Here is a 6,000-nt window from a genome sequence, read left to right on the forward strand (position 1 = left end):
TACAGCTTTGTGGAGCAACTAGTTGTCTTTCCTTGTCTATCATTCAACATCCAACCCATCAGATTGATCTTTTGAACCTTTGGAAGGCCGATAGGTTGAGAATCACCAGACAGACGCTAACTGTGTTAAGTTGTGAAAAAACTCCAATCAGGCAACAACTCATCATTTCATAACATGTCTCAGTCACAGGGGCCATTTAACTGATAATACGTTTACTTAAGTATCATTTGAGTGCAGGGCTTTCACTGCTATCTGACTGTTTTGATATTGTGTTATTGGAATATAGTTGAGATCATTATCAGACCTGGTCTCTGTAAAAAGCCAGAGTGAAGTATGGACATCTATTCTGGAGCTGTTACTGAGGCGTCACCTTCAAACATTCATCCCCAGCAACGCCGCTTAAAACAGAAACTCACCCTAAATTGCCTCGGAACAACCACTAACATTTCTGTGGCCGGCTAAAGATAAACATTTCTGTCAACCAATAATGACGTCAAACCCGTCATGTAGGGTTACAGCTGTTTGAGGAGCACGGAGGGGCGACTATATCAGACCCTCACGAGTTTGTTTCCAACTCGACGATGCCTGACTCACTTCGGCAGTGTGATGAACTCCCGAGGTTCCTCTCGCCGCCACGAGTCTCATGTTCGAGTCACCACAGCCAACACAAAGCAGTCGGTCACACAAAGACCCACTTGTCTTCATCCTTAACGCCGTGTTTATATGAACACAGAGGAGCTGCTTTCTTAATGACTGAAAAACGTCAAGGGGGGTTCAGGTTCAGTTCCTTCAAGAAATCCCACCCCTCCCCCCTCCCTCCACTCTCCTGGAGTCCAGCTGTTTAAAACCACAACTAGTTTCACTCAGACAGTCAATAGCAGTATTGATCTGGCTTGTATCACATTGATTTCAGATTTTAGAAAGTGTAAATAAGCATCATTTCTGAACTTTAGCCACAAGCATATAATTACTGATCACTTCATCTTTTCAGTCACGTTAATCAGACACAAAACTAACTAACGAACTAAAGACATAATTAACCCTAGATCTGTAGCGGTGTGCTGGTGAACCTCAGTCACAAATACAATCCAAGTCCAAGTACAATAAGTCTAAAATAAGTAATTCTAAAACAAATACCTATAAAGTGTTAGTTTTTTTTACAATAAACCACTGCATTGCTCAGACCTCCTAACTCATTTTGCTGAGCGCTCCAGATTATAATAATGTGATAATAGCACCACGCTGTAGTTCAATCTTATCAGACAGTCATTGCCTCGGCTCGGGCTTCTCTCTGGCTGCGTCGACAAAGAAAAAGCACGTCCACTGTGGGCTAACTGCATGAACAGAAGGGCTGACTATGCATTATGTATATGCATGCAACAAAAGCCAGAGTGTGTGTGTGTGTGCTGTGGACAGGCCGTGTAAACAGCCCATGTAGCTTTTTTTGGGCTGAGGACGCAGCAAAAGGAAGGCCAGTCCCGGAGACGACAACCAGGACGAACCACAGCTGTTTTGTCATCAGCAGCAACGATCAATTTAAAGCTATATGTATAACAACAACATCACATGCACACACAATAGTGCTGCGCTGTCAGTCAACAAACCGCCAGCCTCAGGAACAAACAACAGACTCTCTACATCATATACATTAAAGGGAAAACATGTGTAGTGATCCTACCAGCTTTACTCTTTTATTGTGGCGGGAGATCAATCCTTGAGACTCTTCTGTATTTTGACCGTTGGCTATTGTTACTAATCCTAATCCTCGCTTGTTTCTGTGCTTCTGGTTAAAGCTGCACTAATCAATAGTTTTACTTTAATAATAGATCAATTCTTCAACCGCCCTAATCTTGACTATTTTGGTTCACCTTCACCGCTCTCATCAGCGTTGAGTTCAGACGCAGCCTTCAGCTGAAGGTCTGTACGTGTTCAGCACCAGATGGTGCAGAGAAATGAAGCTTTCATCAGCTTTCATCAGGTGGAAAGAAACATGACTCCAAATTAATGCTAATGTCGCTCCATGTCTGCTAGGTGTGTGAAAGGCACTTTTTTTTTTAAATAGAAATGAGAAAAATCGCACAAACGGTCTCATCTACTGTTGGAATATTTAAGGTAGAGTGTACTTTTATGAGGTACCAGTTTAAATCCATCCATCCATTGGCTTATCCTGTATTCAGGGTCGCGGGGGGGCTGGAGCCGATCCCAGCTGTCATTGGGCGAAGACAGGTCGACCAGTTTAAATGATTTTCCATTTTCATTCAGGTTGGACTTTTATCTGATGCACTTGTCACATATTTAGGTGTGCGGAGAATTTGAGGACGCTCGCCATAACAACTTTATTAGATGACAATATGCCAAGTGTGCAAAAATAATCAATTAATGCAGCATCTTTGGGCTAAAGCCAAACGTGACGTTCAGGGGTTAAAGGTACTGTATTTGTGTGGAGAGGTTGTATTGTGCATTGATCTGCTATTGGCTGTTACAATGAGTCTGCTCTGTCCCCAATGCTGCATCTCACTGACACAAGTTTTACCCAGAAAAGGTGAAGTTTGTCTTCAGAGACAAAGGCCTGATGTAGCATTCCCTGTGACCGTGACACATGGGACCCAGTAAATCTAAAGTGAGTCAGTGAGTCAGATTGTTGTTTTCCGCCCCAGGAAACTAGATGTATGTGGGACATTGGCTGCCTCTGGGTCTGCCTGGAAAAACCTCTCACCCTCGAGACCTTTCCACAGTGCTGTCAGCTGCCAACGACACACACACACACACACACACACACACACACACACACACACACACACACACAACCTAAATGAATTCTATCTACGACATCGTCTCCCCAGTCTGTGTGCTGCTGTGTGTCAGCCCGACCACACAGCGATGCGGGTAGTCGTGCTGCTGGCGTCACTCTGTGGTAAATTAGTACTCATGTTATAAACAGATTATTTTAGTCTCTGATTACGTGCGTACCAAATGATGGCCTAGCTAAAACACCAGTGACTCTGCCCAAAGTGTCCTTTCTTTGATTACGCATGCGGCCGTCTAGATGATAATTATTATACTGTAGTTGCACAGAATGATTTCCAAAAAGAATATAAGGTACATTATCTTCAAAACTTTAACTGACTATTCTGTAAGTAAGACATTTGGAAACATAATGATACAAAAAAGCTTCTTAAATGCAACACATACAATACAAAATGAAACCAGTGGTGCCGACCTTGTGACCCCTTGTAGAAAAGCAGCGTCTACTTAGGCCCCGGGTTCAGTTTCACATATCTTTGAGTTATTTCCATTTCCCCTCTTAAACTTCTCACATAGTTCTATTTGAGTGTTTAGAAGTCCAAAGAGGAAAACAAGCTAATATTTCACACAAAAGCAAAGAAGTCCAAAAAATGTATACAAATGATCCCATTAATCAGGACCCGTCAGATTTAGCTCAAGACCCCCTACGCTTGGAACCACCAAACAAAACTACTGAACTGCAAGTAGTTTAAACACCTTGACTTTACACATTGATGCAGTATTAAAGGAGCAACAAACAACATTCAGAGCATCAAAATAGTGGCAAACAACTATTTGCTATGTAAAGATATAGTGGAGTGTTTTCTGCAGAGAAGTATGTCACCCTCCCTCCGTGTGTGTTGTTATCTGAGCTTCTCCTTGTTTTGTTGAAATAACCAGACCGGCCGTGCTCACTTTTAGCCCACTGCTGTGTACCTCTCTGGTTACAGCTGATAACACTGTCCCGACTAGAGTAGCACCCACCTTCCTGTTCCCCCTCAGCCAATCACTGTTAGCCCGCTAGTTTGTACTGTTAGTGCTGTTAGCGTTACCGTTAGCTTCAAGCTGCTGGCTCATGTTGAGAGGCAATCAAAATGTTCCCAATCTTGTTTTATGAATCATTAACAATCTAATATATCTTATCTCAGCCAAAGGGGCCATTTGACTCCATAATGAGTACTTTTACTTCTGATACTTGTATTGGTCGGCTACTATTCCTCGGTCTGAGAACTTATTGCAGGACTATGTGAGTTCTATTCTGGGTATTTATAATAGCTTTCTGATTGGTCTCCGGAGTGCACCGTCAGATTTTCTCAAGATTTCCCTTTCCCTTTTCTTTTCCATATTCTCTCCGGATGCAGCCGCTGTTTCCTGCATACAACCAGGAAACGAGTGTTAAATTCTCCCGTTTGTAACGCGAAGCATTACACAGAGAGGTTTTTCTGTTGGACGTCATCAAAACAAATGAAAACACCTCTGCATGCATCACTCAGACGCTGAGGGGAAAGGGTGGAGGGTGAACTGCACCCTCTTTGAAAACCTCACCAACCTCCTTTCTCTCTCTCTCATAAACACACATGTGCACTTTGTCTTTGCTAACAGGCTACACCATATCATTTTGGGAAGGCCAACCGTGGGTGTTGTCTGTTTTTTGGTGAAACCGCACAGCAGAGCCGGTTAGAGAAATGGCTGAGGCGATACCCTGATAGAGGCTCTGAGCATTAGTCAGAGAGAGTTCAGTGGAAAGAGAAGTGACGATTAGAAAAGATTGGCATCACCAAAATGACATGATGTGTATCCTGTGTGTGTGTGTGTGTGTGTGTGTGTGTGTGTGTGTGTGTGTGTGTGTGTGTGTGTGTGTGTGTGTGTGTGTGTGTGTGTGTGTGTGTGTGTGTGTGTGTGTGTGTGTGTGTGTGTGTGTGTGTGTGTGTGCTCTTTGTAAATGAGAGACTTGTGGATCGCAGGAGAACAAATTTAACTGTGGGTTTAACCAGATGACACGTGTAAGAGTGAAAGCAGACATAAAACTCACGCTGGCATGATGGAGGTCAAGCCAGCGTTGACCTTTCACATTGGCCTTTAACTCGTCAGCCATCGGGGAGAGAAGATGACCTACAAATTTGCACCCTTGGTATATAGGCCATGTTGTTCCCATGACAGAGCCCCGATTGTACTATTTTAAAAATGATTTTCTTTAAGGGCATTTGAGTGGATCAGACAATGTTGCAATCATAAAATAGTTATTGTATCACCGCAGTGCAGCAGCTTTAATATCACTGCTGGTTAACAGGTTGTATCTATGAAATGCTTAGTCATGTTTTGTTGTCCAACAACAGAAGCAGAAAAATATGTTAATGAGAACACTGAATCATTAAATCTGCTATATTTAAACACAGTATCAGTGATCAAAGAGAGCTCAGGCTGACACTCCGCTGCCCCGCTTCTCATTAGATATTGGCTGCGTTGCACAGTATTGTTGTTTGCCAGCTGCAAAGAGGACGAGGAGGATGAGTATGGAGGATGAAGAAGAAAATGTTACACAGGACAGTCTTTACAAAAATGACCTGGATACAACTCGTGTGTGCCAAATTAGTTTTCATGTTGAAATAACAATTAAAAAATGACATGGCTTATTGTCGATGCAGTCTAAATGTAGATTTAGACAACCTTATAAAATCTTTGTGGTTGACTCATCATGCAGCTGCATCACAATAAAAGCCCCAAAATAGAACAAGAGCTTTCACTCAAAGCACTTTCCTAACAGTTTATTAGTACAGTATATAAAGGGAATGCAATGAATGAAATGAAATATAATCAAATGCTTTACACAATTAGTGGAAGAGTTGTACAACATTTGCAGAAACTACATTGATAATGTAGTAACATGAGGGTAAAAAAAACCTCTATACATACAAGATATGTTGTTTAAGTTCATCTTCAACTCTTCTTGTGATGCGACTTGTTAGATTTGTTAGATTCTCTTTCTCTCCCGGATTATCTGGCCTTTTCATGTGAACCGTAGTCCAGTGATCAATCTCTCGTCTTTCTCCTAAAATCCCCATTAACAGGGTGATAGACTGCAGGTCAATTCACTGAGCCCAACTCACTGAGAGGCTGCCAGGAGCTCTGTCTGCTCAGTGTTTGCTTTTAACTGGTGAGGGAAATGCAGTGTTTGTGTATGAGCGTCTGCAAAGATCCACGGTGGGAAAACCAGCC

This window comes from Eutrigla gurnardus, assembly GCF_963514095.1.
Source record: "Eutrigla gurnardus genome assembly, chromosome: 19".
Classification (NCBI taxonomy): domain Eukaryota; kingdom Metazoa; phylum Chordata; class Actinopteri; order Perciformes; family Triglidae; genus Eutrigla; species Eutrigla gurnardus.